The sequence below is a fragment of the Accipiter gentilis genome, chromosome 22, assembly GCF_929443795.1.
Source record: "Accipiter gentilis chromosome 22, bAccGen1.1, whole genome shotgun sequence".
Taxonomy (NCBI): Eukaryota; Metazoa; Chordata; class Aves; order Accipitriformes; family Accipitridae; genus Astur; species Astur gentilis.
This window is the reverse complement of record NC_064901.1, coordinates 15,922,883-15,935,552: the sequence shown is the minus strand read 5'-3', so window position 1 is coordinate 15,935,552 and position 12,670 is coordinate 15,922,883. Positions and strand designations below refer to the sequence as shown.

General features: G+C 44.0%; 1 protein-coding gene across 5 annotated transcripts in view; it reads right to left on the bottom strand.

Moving 5' to 3' along the window:
• SUSD6 (sushi domain containing 6) overlaps positions 1-12,670 on the bottom strand; it is an 89,397-nt gene that overhangs the window by 34,493 nt on the left and 42,234 nt on the right. The window lies entirely within an intron of this gene.

Below are 12,670 nucleotides of genomic sequence, written 5' to 3'. Positions count from 1 at the left end.
ACTCCAACAAGAGCATTCCTCCATAACAGAGGAGGTTTGTAATCATGTACCTTATTATTTAGGGGCACATACCTCTGCCAATTACAGAAACTGCTTGCACTGAAAGCAAAAACACATTTAAAGCTCCATTTTAACACAATTAAAGCAGTTCGAAAGTAAGAAGCTGTCATGTGGCAGGCAAAATTACATGGACTATTATTACGTGTTCTGAAGACCACTGTTTGGAAACTTCTAATCCCAGTCTAGCACATTTACTGGCAATAGATTTCCAGTCTAGACTGCAAAAAGCTCCTAGAAAAGTAGTTTTTCCATAATGCTCCATTCTGAGAGGTGGTCATATGACTGCGGGTACAAAATTAGGACATATTAAGGGACCTGGCAGTCCTCAGCAAAAATGGTTAAAAACATTCAAAAAAACCAACATTCACAGCAATGGGAACATAACATGGAAATCCTCTTGAGCAACCACAGGCTACCAGACTGAAGTGAGTTCCTGTCTAGAAGTGCAAAATACCTGCACAGACAATTATGTTGTAGTCAAAGGGATCTCTGGGGCTGCAGTAGCCCACAAGAACAGGAAGGATGGTTTTGCAAGAGGTGCTCCTAGGACAAGAATGAACAGCTATCTTTGTCTTACAGCATCTGTATTGGCTCCAGTCAGGGGACATGCTTGTTCCATGGCTGAGCACCTCAGACTGACCAAAACAAGGCATGTTGCTTTCAAACACTCCTCTTAAGGATTTGACAAAAAGGGTCACTAAAAAAACCCAAGAAACTGCCTCACCATTGCTGCATAAAACTGCTTTATTCAGCATACTATTTTCTAATGAATCATGCTCCAGGGAGCTGTCACACTGGGGCTCATGCTAATGCTGAAGATAATAGAAGGGCCTGATGCTACTGGGCAAACTGGGAACGCAGAAGCATCTTTCCAGGTAGAATTGCAGCTAGAGAGGTAAGCTTTCCTCCATCAGTATTCAGGGCCCAGCCAGCTCTGACAACATGCCTGTTATCACAGAATTGGACAAGCTGGAAATATGAAGCTCTATTGCACTGCTGGTAGACTTCTAGTACAGGTAATTAGTATTGTCTGGGGGTACACACCCACCAAGAGGAAATGAAAAGGCATATGGCTCTACCCTGCCTTCCTGAAAAAGCTCAGAATGGGCTGCTACCACTGCAAATTGTTTAAGGGAATGGATTTGTGCCTTCTTCCAAATGCTGCCTCAATCTGCTTACTAGTCAAGTAACCTTTGGAGAAAGATACCTTCAGTGTCTCTTCATGGTTTTCCAGATGTTACTCAGTTGCTCTGTTACTCAGAGCAATCTCATGTTAGTCGTCATGGGAATTTTGCAGCTCTCCTTCAGTACCATACTGCCTGCAAATTTAAGCAGCAAGATACTAAATCCCTCTTTCAGATTGTTAAACACACTGAGCAGGATTTTCAGCCGTGCTCGCGTGACTTGAGACATCCTCTCCCAACTGATTACTAGTGGGACACAAGTACTTTGGAAAATTTCATTTCATGGTAAATGTATCTTGATATCAGAGCCATCCCACCAGATATTTTCCCTGATTTAAAGAAGATGCAATGCTATTTTTCTTTGCTATTTACTTGCTTAGCTGCCGTATCACTTCACAAAGACCAGTTTAAGCTGACAAAAGAGCAAGCAATTTAGTGGAAACTAAATTATACCATCAAGAAGGGAGAAATTTCTGACACAAGCTTTATTATACAAAGATCCTTTTCTGGCATTCTGCCCCATCATCTTTCTCCCACCTCATGCACTCTTGCTGCTTGTTACAGAGAATCCCATTACCCTGTTCGACCATTTCCTTTCCATATTCATCTCTATTTTATGCTGACAGGAACAAAAGAAAGAACAACTTTATTATAAGGATCTATTTGAAAGTCAGTATCTCACTTGCTTCCGTGCATTTAGAATTGCGTCTTCTTGCCCTGGTTTCTCCCCTCCCAGTACATCAGAGGCATATTAATTCCGTTCTCTTAACTTCTACAGACACAAAGCACTTGCAACGGGGGATATAGCAGTTAAGCTCTTACTCACGCCTTCAATTATTTTTAGTGAATTGCCTCTTCTTCTTTTAAAATTTGCAGTCTTGTTAAAAGTACATTTGAAAAAACCCACAAGTTTGCTGCTAGCTATTTCCAAGTAATTAAATTCATTAATCCAAACAGGGAGCAAGGGAAATAAAACTACTTTCTCCTTCATGCTTTTTTCCCTTCCTCTTACTCCGTAATAATTATAAATGCTCTTATCCCACTAAATATTATGACCAGCACTTATTCATTGCATTTTTTGCTGCCCTTATCTTTCTCTTGCAAGTCTTAAAACAGTAACTGCCTTGAAATTGGAAAGAATAAGAGGGGTTCCCCCCCCCCAAGTAAATCTAAAATTTGATCAGACCCTCAGAAACCAGGCTGTTTGTTGTTTTCTGCATGCTTTAGTTCCTAGGTTTTTAGTTCACAGCATTCAGATTTACAGCTTTACTTTTTCTCCAGCCCTCTTCTACCATAATACTGAATATTTCATTTCTATCATCACTACCAGAAAAGGTGTTTCAAAAAGAGGATGCAGAAACTCACACATCCCAAAACCAGCCACACAAAGATGCACAGTAGCTAAGTTTAACTGCAAATTCAAAAGCCCGTGCAACTAGAGCTGGTTGCACAGCGACTCAGTGACTAACTTCCCAAGGAGACAGCTGGCAGATTTGCATCACTGTGTCTGCTGGCACATTTGCAGAAACAGAAAAAAGAAGAGAACAAGACAGAGTGACCATAGTGACTTGCGGCTCTGCCACCCTGTGCTTTCTGTCCAGCTCACCTGAGGCACAGGGCACCCAAAAGCTCCACCTTCACTCAGTGCAGGTTCAACTGAGTATCTAATGTTTAAGGCGCTCCATCCCTGTTGAAGTTTAGAGACAGATGTGTGCCCTACAGAAATAAGCAGATTAGAACAGGTGTGGAGACTGGTAGAGTTAAAAATACACTGAATAAGCACAGACACCTTGTCAGCAGCCACCACACTCCTGGAAGGCCTTCCACAGTTCCTGTTTTCACACAGAGAAGTTAAATGTCTCCCTTCCTCAGCACACCAAGTACCCTGCACCACGTTTACAGAGGAAACTGTACTTCTGCTCCTCCCTGATGCCCTGAGGGACAGCTTATCTACGGCCCAGGCTTGCCATCTCTCTCAGGAAGCGCTAAGCAGTTCTTCCAGCCGGTCTCCGGCTGTTTGTCCCTGCGCAGGAGCTGTGACTCACTGCAGGAGACCCAGGCTTGTGGCTGCTCCCAGCAGCGCCCAGAGCAAGGGACAGCCGTGACTCAAGCCAGCACTGCTTTGCAAAAACACTCGGTGAACTATGCCCTATGCGAACACGCAAGAGAAGTCCTTACGGGCACACGCAAGGATTAAGGCCTGTGAATACTTCAACCTACACGTACAATAACATCTCTTCAAAACATATCTTTCCCTTCTTATTCAACAGTTCAATACAAACAGCACTAGCAATACTGCTCAGGACCAGGCTCTACGCAACCACCAGCATTTTCTGCTATGTGTCTTCCAACCGTGCTCACACAGTCAAGCTAAGGGGCTCCTATTTTGGATGCTGTGGGTCAGCTACTAATTTTAGGGCCCACACGTGGTTGAAGGGGTTGCACAAAGTACTCTTGCCTGCCTCTGGTAGGCAAACAAGACAATTCCTTTTGTTCTCTTGCCCCAGGGACCAGACAACCAACCAGGCCTGACCTGTGACTTCTACAGCTAAGGCAACCGGAGGGAAGATAGCAACCATAGGGGTTTTCCACTAGAGCCCAGCATATGTAGGGCCTTAACGCAAGTTTCCAGCAGAAGCAACATCAGAAAGGGAAAGTGAACTTAGTGAAAAACAAAAATCAACCCAATTTTGATCTGAGGTGAGGGTAATGCAACAGAGTTGCAAGAGCCAGAAGTTGAGTTTCACTAGAGGAATTTTTGTTTTTAAACAAAACCTTATAAAAATACAATCATTTTCCCAAGGAACCACCCTGAAATCCTGCGCCTGGGCACAGAAAGTTTTTTTCGGTACCACAAGAGGTGTGGAAAGCAGACAATGCACAGGATGCATGAGCTGCCCATTTCCTTTGGTTGAAATACACAAGACAAACTAGTGTAATTACCTTAACTTCTTCCTGTAAGGATGACTTCAGGATACTTCTCTAGCATGCAGTTGTGATCCCAACACAGACCCTTTAATTTAACTCTTCCATTAGGAAATTATCAGACAGTCATCCCAAATAAGCAAGAAAGGAATGTTATCAGTGACAACTTCACATCTACCAGCCCACATTTAGGCTAATAAACAACCAGCTTCCTCCCAGCAGCAACAACCCACTTTTAACATGGTGTAGCCACCTTCACCAACCCTTCAGGTTCCACGGGGGATGGGGGGGGGACGGGGGAGGGGGAACAGACACACGAGGGAAGCAGAGATAGCCAGAAAGCAGCTTTTCAAAACATCCTTCCTTCAGAACCTGGGGGCCATGGTAATCCCCTTTTTGAAATGCTAATGTCATTACAACCATAGAACCAGAAGACAAGCGGCAGGGCTTGGGTAACAGAGCCTCCGCTGTGCCCTTACACAGATGATTTAAGCTGGGCCTTTTGTAACTCTCCTCCCCAAAGCTCCCTGCCCAGCATCATGCTTGACAGGAGCTGCAGCTGCCATCCGACCCTCCCGAGGAGCAGGGGTGGAAAGATCAAGCTGATGAATTCATGTGTGCGGGGCTGGGGCCCCGAGCACAGCAGACATACACCGTGGCCTTGTGTTCTCCAAACACGCACGCAAGGACAAAGATGGGCTTAAGGAAGACTTGAAAAAAGGCGAAGCAAAAGGTCCCCAACTGCTTGCTCTCTGGCTACTGCTAAACAATTGCACGACAGTAAAAATCGTTACAGCTGGTCATTAAACTGGGCACAACAGATATTGGTATAGGAAAGCGTGGCTCAAAGAAATTAATCAACATAAATATATCTATCCTCATAGCCTCAGAAACTAGCTCAGCCTCAGGGAGGAATCCCTCCCATGGAGAAAGCTACTCCAAAGGGATGGAGAGCACTCAGCTTCCCTGCAAAAGCAACTGGAACTAGTTGCTGTGGGGAGATCGGAGACCAGACTGGGCACCACAAGTTTCATCCTGCTACCATGCAATATATAACAACAGACAAATGGTTACCAGAAGGCTTTCTAGTTCTGTTTTCTATTTAGTGTTCAGTTTTCATTACCTCCGATACCAGCCAGGGCATCGCCAGGGAAAAGCGACTTCAAGTAATGATTCTGTTTTAAATACTACAGGATTTGCTGCAAATGTGTTTCCTACAACTTACCATTTCCTACCACCTCCCAGAAAGCCTCCCACTACAGGAGAAAAGGGACACCATGAACCACAATGGCTGAGAAGTAAACCAAGTTTTACACCAAGTGAAATACAGGTCAACTGGAAAAGCAAGGTACAGACTGAAACAACATTTGCCTTTCACAAACACTGCTGTGATTACAGCAATTCCCACTTCACTACGAGTTCGGGTGAAGGTACTCTTAACACCACAGAAATAACAGATAAGAGTCCCAAATCCCTCCCCTGGAAAAGAAACAGGAGCTATTTCACCTTGAAAGTTCAGTCATCCCACTGATGCTTAGGTGTTCTATCCTACCTATAGAGAAGTATCTGTGTTTAATGAGTATGCCAGCCTCTATTGCCACAGAAAGAAGACAGGTGACAGACCGCTCTGGAAAGGGAGATACATTTGGTTTCATTTATGCAGGGTGCAGACTGGCAAACAGCTTTGAAATGCTGCCACCAAATCCAAAAATTTTTTAAATTAAAACCACAAAAGCTTCAGTTCTGCAGGCACCTTCCCTTGGTGCTACTAACCAACCAATGTCAGGAGAAAAATTTCTTCCATTTAAAGCAACTGTCATGGTGTTAGCTGGGATAGAGTTAATTTTTCTTTTGAGTAGCTGGTATAGTGTTACATTTTGGATTTAGTATAAGAATAACATTGATAACACACTGATGCTTTTGGTTGTTGCCAAATAGTGTTTATACTACCTCAAGGATTTTTCAGCTTCTCATGGCCAGCCAGCAAGAAGCCTGGAGGGGCACAAGAGATTGGGAGGGGACACAGCCAGGGCAGCTGACCCAAACTGGCCAAAGGAGTATTCCATACCATGGGATGTCATGCCCCGTATGTAAACTGAGGGAGTTGGCTGGGGCAGGGAAGGGGGTGTGAAATCGCTGCTTGGGAAATAACTGGGCATCAGTCAGCAAATGGTGAGCAATTGCATTGTGCATCACTTGTTTTGTATATTCTAATTCTTTTGTTATTATTGTCATTATTATCATTATTTTATTCCTTTCTGTCCTATTAAACTGTCTTTACCTCAACCCATGAGTTTTACTTTCTTTTTTTTTTAAATTCTCTCCCCCATCCCACCGGGTGGGGGGAGTGAGCAAGCGGCTGTGTGGTGCTTAGTTGCTGGCTGGGGTTAAACCACAACAGCAACTAATTAAGTTAAGAGTTCAGCAGGTGGAAACAGACTTAGTGATAGATGCTTCCCTGCTGTCAGCGGATGCAGAACAGACATTCATTATCATCCTCTCAAATCTCTCCACAGCACCTGACTCCTGACCTGCCTCAGACAAGTGGCAGGTGGTATGTGGCAGAGGTACATGGTAAAAGAGCATCCTAGTTTTGGCTGGGATAGAGTTAACTTTCTTTCTAGTAGCCAGTATAGTGTTGTGTTTTGGATTTAGTATGAGAAGAATGTTGATAACACACTGATGTTTTCAGTTGTTGCCAAGTAGTGTTTAGACTAAGTCAAGGATTTTTCAGCTTCTCATGGCCAGCCAGCAAGAAGGCTGGAGGGGTACAAGAAGTTGGGAGGGGACACAGCCAGGGAAGCTGACCCAAACTGGCCAAAGGGGTATTCCATACCATGGGATGTCATGGCCAGTATATAAACTGGGGCAAGTTGGCCGCAGGGGTGTGGATCACTGCTCGGGAACTAACTGGGCGTCGGTTGGCAAGTGGTGAGCAATTGCATTCTGCAACACTTGTTTTGTATATTCTAGTCCTTTTATTAGTATTATTATTGTCATTTTATTAGTTATGATTATCATTATTAGTTTCTTCCTTTCTGTTTTATTAAACTGCTCTTATCTCAACCCACAAGTTTTACTTTTCATATTCTCTCCCCCCTCCCACTGTGTTGGGGGGAAGTGAGTGAGCAGCTATATGGTACTTAGTTGCTGGCTGGGGTTAAACCATAACAAATAGTTAATTCTTTGCTCACCCTGACTGTAGTCAGAGAATGGATCTCCTCATAACACCCCTAATTAGCAGCTTCCACCAGTCTCTTTTGGTTTTACTGACAGCAGGAATCAAGGATGCTTAAAAGCAGCCCTACCTGTGTGCTGGATGACAGGCTACAACATCCCCTTTCCTCCGTGCAGTCATACCACTGCCCACCCAAGGACTCAACTCTTACATGGGATCAGCTCATGACTGGAAAGAGCTGGTTAAAGCAGGACCAAACATGACCAAGGCAACACTGACAGGAAAAATAAAGGGGAAAAAAAATAAAATAAAACCCCAGTGCTCTCAAAAGGTCCTCCAGCCCTGAGGAGTCTCCAGCCACAGCTGGAGGCATATGCTAAGTGGCAGTCAGTCCTCCAGGGTGCTAGAGGAGGCAGAACTTCTCATAGGGGCTAAACTCTTCCAGCACAGCACCCATGCTGCAGGTCAGGTGTTTGCCCACCAGAGGCACCTGGCCACCACTGCATGCACCTCCCCTCCCACAAAGCAGAAGTGCACTGCCAGTGTTGTGATCTGCCTCAGACCAAACTTGCCAATTTGCTTCACTACCGCTTCAGTGACACAAAATTGAACAAGGATCCTCTACCAACAGAGAGCTCAGCTCTGCCAGCACTGTATATCTCCCCCAGCTATTCCAAAAGTGGAGTCTACCTTACTAAATGCCGTGGAGGAAACAGCCACCACCAAAGCACAAATTGCCAACCTAAAGATAACATTTCAGTATTTGAGAAGCAAATGCAAACAGATTCAAAGTGCGAAGGCCTGAAGGTTAAAATTATGCTAGCTCAAGGGCATCACATTTCTACATCACAGCAAGACTCATTTCTGCTTTGGGCTACTGGCAATAACATTTGCAACAAGACTAGCTTGTTGGGAAAGACAAAGAAGTGGAGGACTACAAGAATACAATTGGAAAAACAAACTTGCCACCTTCATGTATTTCATTAAGACTTGCACTCAAAGACAAACTCATCACTGCTTGTGACTATGTTCCGATTTTCCAGCTTACATATAAAAAATGAATAATTTCCTCAGCTGAGAGAAAAGTGGCAGTTGAACCTAAACACTCAAATGATAAAGCCTTTATCTTTTCTTAGTATCTTATAACCTAAGTCAATTACACCCAAGAAAGCATTTACAATGAAGCCTGAAGGTTGTTCTCCAGAAGCATTCAAAGATTACTTTTGCTAGGGAAAGCAAAACCAGTGACAGAATGGAAGTAGTACTAGCTTTAGGATAATACAGCACATTACAGTTACGGCCCTTTGCCTGTGCTAAAGAGAAGTAAAGATGTGCTGTAGCATAACACATGGTTCAGCACAAATCTGACAGTACTGGTCCTTTTCAAGAAACAAGTCAGCAGGCCTAGAACTTGAACTACTGGAGACAGGTTACGCAGCAGGCGCATTCCCAGGACCTGAGTTTCAAAGTCAGGTGCTCTGAAGGCAGGAGTGGAATGGGCCAGAGGAAGCCACGTTAGAAATCTACACTTCTCCCCTCCCAGCCACAGGTTAAATCAACAGCTGTGGGTTTTGTATGACACACCAGAAGCATGTTCCTAAAGGTCTCTGCAGCATCAGGTAAGTCGCCTGGAGATAAATCTCCAGGACACTGGTGGTCCAGAACAGAGGTAGCACCAGGAGTCCCCAACCCATTCTAATGTAACTTCATCCACCTGGAAAGCATCGCCATCAGCAGGGAGTGACACCATGGTGTTGACAAGTTTCCAGGATACAGCAGCTTTAATAGGTTTATCTTGTTTACAGGAAGGGTTCCTCTAGAGTGGGTGTAGCAGCCAAAGAAATGCAGGATGGGGGAGAAGAGCAAAACAGCTTTTAACTGTAAAACTGAACACAAACTAAGAAAAGCAGAACTTCCTGAGAAAGGCATGGATATTTCTCTGAACATGGCAGAAACTTCCACTTGAAATTCCTCCCTATGTCTTGTTTCATACACAGTTGCTATATGGTCCTTTGCAGTTTCTCTCCCCGCCAGCTCCTCAGACATGATGTTAGAGCACTTGTAGGCAGACACAGTACTCCAGTAACTGGCATCTTCACCCTGCTCTGCTCCTGCCTTGAGGACATTCCTGCCTTGAAGCTTCAGTCCCTGAAGGGCACACGCACTCTGTACCCCTCAAGTTCTTAAACTCTCTGTCAGTGTCTCATTAGTCAGTCCTGTTGCATATAGAAAAGCCTCAAAAGCCTGATGTTGTAAAGGCATATCCTTTATCCTCCTGCATTAAAACATTCTTACCTAACCATTAAAAAAATAAACACACATATATTTCTGCTGGAGTCCTTCCTCCCAAGGCCATACTATTCTCAACCATTCTAATCTGCTTGCATAACTAAAACACTACCTTCTCTCAGGACTTATGCTACTTAACCACCAAGCCACTAATTGGCTTTTTAAACCACCAGGATCTTTTTCACAACTCCACCTGTGGAAACCTTCACCTTCCTGTTTTGCTGTACTCCCCTTGTCCCTGTCCTCTCCTTCATAGAATCTTATTCTCCTCTGATCCTCATTCACTTTCAATCTATTCTACCACCTTCCTACAAATCTCCATTTGCTTCTAGACCTTTTCTATGCCTGAAGAGTCTCCATATAGCTCAATTTCCTTCAAAATATTCTAGTTCTACCTAAACCAGAGAAACTTTGCCTGTTGTCTCAGCAGCTGACATCTCTGCTGAAAATAAGCAGAAGAAAATGCAAAGTCACCTGAACAAAAACATTGGTAAGATCACAAACGGTTTTGTTTTCTTTCTGATGGATAGTTTTATGGGTGCCTAAGTGTATGTCTGACACAAAACTCGTTATACACCATGTTGGTCTTTTCTTGGGACATAGAAAATGTTCCTTCAAGCCAGAAAAGCATCAGCAGCCTCAGGCTTCCTGGTTATGACTCTGCACATGTCAGGCCTACCATGTTTCTTCCCTGAGAGTGGGTTGAAAACTCAAGACAATGTCCTCCAGAGGTGCTTATCTCACTCTACAGCAAGGCAATATTCTTCAAATCAGACATGCTTCTCCCTTTACTGACAAAGTAAAAGATATGTCTCAAAAGCAGCAGCAAAGTTTCTTTCTCCTCTCACACAAGAAAGATCTTCCCCATTGAATTAAGATGATGGGCTAGACCTAAAATGCTGAGGCCGCAGGATTTAAAGATGCTCTTTTGTTACCCTACTGTTCAATTCTTTGGCTTCTGCTTCCCCTGAAATGCTTCTTACCACGCTAAGTGGATAAATGCGCTTATCCTTGCATTCACGGCATAGGCCCTACAGAGAAGGAAGGCAGGAGGCATCTCCATTCAGCACCAGCCAGGCCAAGGTACACAAGCAGGGAGGGAACATCCCCACAACCTCTTGAGATTAGGCAGTCTTCTCAGCACAGGAACTCCAAAAGTTCCCCTCCCCCTTCCATAATAAAAGGATCACTGCACTAGGCTGGGCCAAAAAGCTCATTCTACTCTTCAACAGTTTAGCAACAAGCCCCCTGGTAGCTCAATCCACCATCCTGTAACTCATCGAAGCAGCCTCATACCTAAGGTATTACTTCAAATCCCCTCAACATCTGGAAGCAAGCAATTTGCCAGTCCTCCAACTCCAGTACAACACTTTGCAGAAGTGGAGCCTCAGGGGAATTCCTGCTTGCAAGGAAAGATGAACACTCCCCAGAGATTCATTAAAAGAAAAAATTTTTAGATGCAGATCAGTACACACAGATAAGCAGGTACAACCTCTTGAGACAATGCCATAATCTGGTCACTGGGTTCCAATTACTCTCATGAAGGTACCAGCATTTTTGAGCTTGCTGTTCAAGTGTCTTCAGTGCCCTACCTTCACTCTTGACTGAGTGGCTTGTTACCAGCAGAGTTTTAGCAGTCCTCATCTAGACACAGATTGCTGGGTTTAACACAGGGCCTTGACAGACTCAGGCACAAAAGCCGAAGGCTCTACAGTCTACAGCTACCCACCTTGCCCTACCCACTTGTTTCTCCCTTTTCACCCACGCAAGCATGCTGAGGACACATCTACTCCACAGCTTTACATACCACACACAGCTGTTCCAGCAGTATTTGCACTCACAGCCCAGGCTGAAGTTTGCCGCAGTTCCAGACCAAATTTACTTGTTCTGCCATCCCTGCTGCAGAGTCATTAATAGCTGACAGCATGAACAGGAGGTGGTAACTGCTTGTGCTGCTACAGTTAAACATAAGAACTGGAGAAGCAATGGCAGATATGGGTTGCACAGATGAAAAACATTCAACATATCCTAAAAACATACAGCCTCAGTTGCAATGGTAACCAGTTTAGGACTCAAAAGGGACAGAAGCAGGAAAGGAATTGTCAAATGGCACAAAGTGATAGCAAGGAAACTTTCTCTGTCCCACTGTCAGGACTCTCCCCATGAGACTAGGAATGAACACAAATTCCTCCCAAGTGATTGCTCAAGTAGATAAAGAGGAAGGACTCAGTGATAGAAGGAAGCTGCATAAGAAGACAGACAAGCCGGTGTCTCCAACCTAGCAGGCAGCAGTCATCAAGGGACACCAGGATGGTGATGAATCAGAACCTGGACTTAAGCTCACAAACACTTTCTCTTGAAGAACAAATCATGCCATTCAGCACCCCTCCTGCTTCCCTCTACAGTGAAGCTCCTACCAGTTTCCATATTTCTCATTCTAGCCCAAGAAGCTAAGGTGAGTCAGACCAGACAACTCTTGAGTTATTTCCTAAAGCAGCTTATTTTCCTGCTAGCAACCACAGCCAAGAACTGAAAGCCCGTCAATACTAGGTGTATGTGATACCAGTCTTGCCAGCAGTAAAATTCAGTCATTGGATAAAAATCCAGGATTCAGATGATTCCATCAGCTCTTCTCCCATCTCTCACTCCCTGAAGACCAAAATTTGGTAGGTGGTAAAATTCCCCTCCCATACCTTTAAATACTTCATTACGAATCCATTCCCCTCAGACTCTGTTTCTGTATTCCTTTTTATTTTTTTGGAAGACAGGGGAAAGTTCAGACTAAACAGATCAAATTTCAGAGTTCAACAAAGATTTACACAAAATTTTATACATTTAAAACAGATTCAGAAGCCAAATATGCTTCCCAATTCCTCCCAAAGTTATGTACATCCATAACATGCACACAGGAAAGATTTTTAGACTTTTTCCAAGCACAGGAAATGAAAAGCAGGAGTATCCAGTGGAATATATCCACAGTCATGCTATGTGATGAGATGTTCACCTTTCTTGAATAAAGGAAACAAAGGGAGTT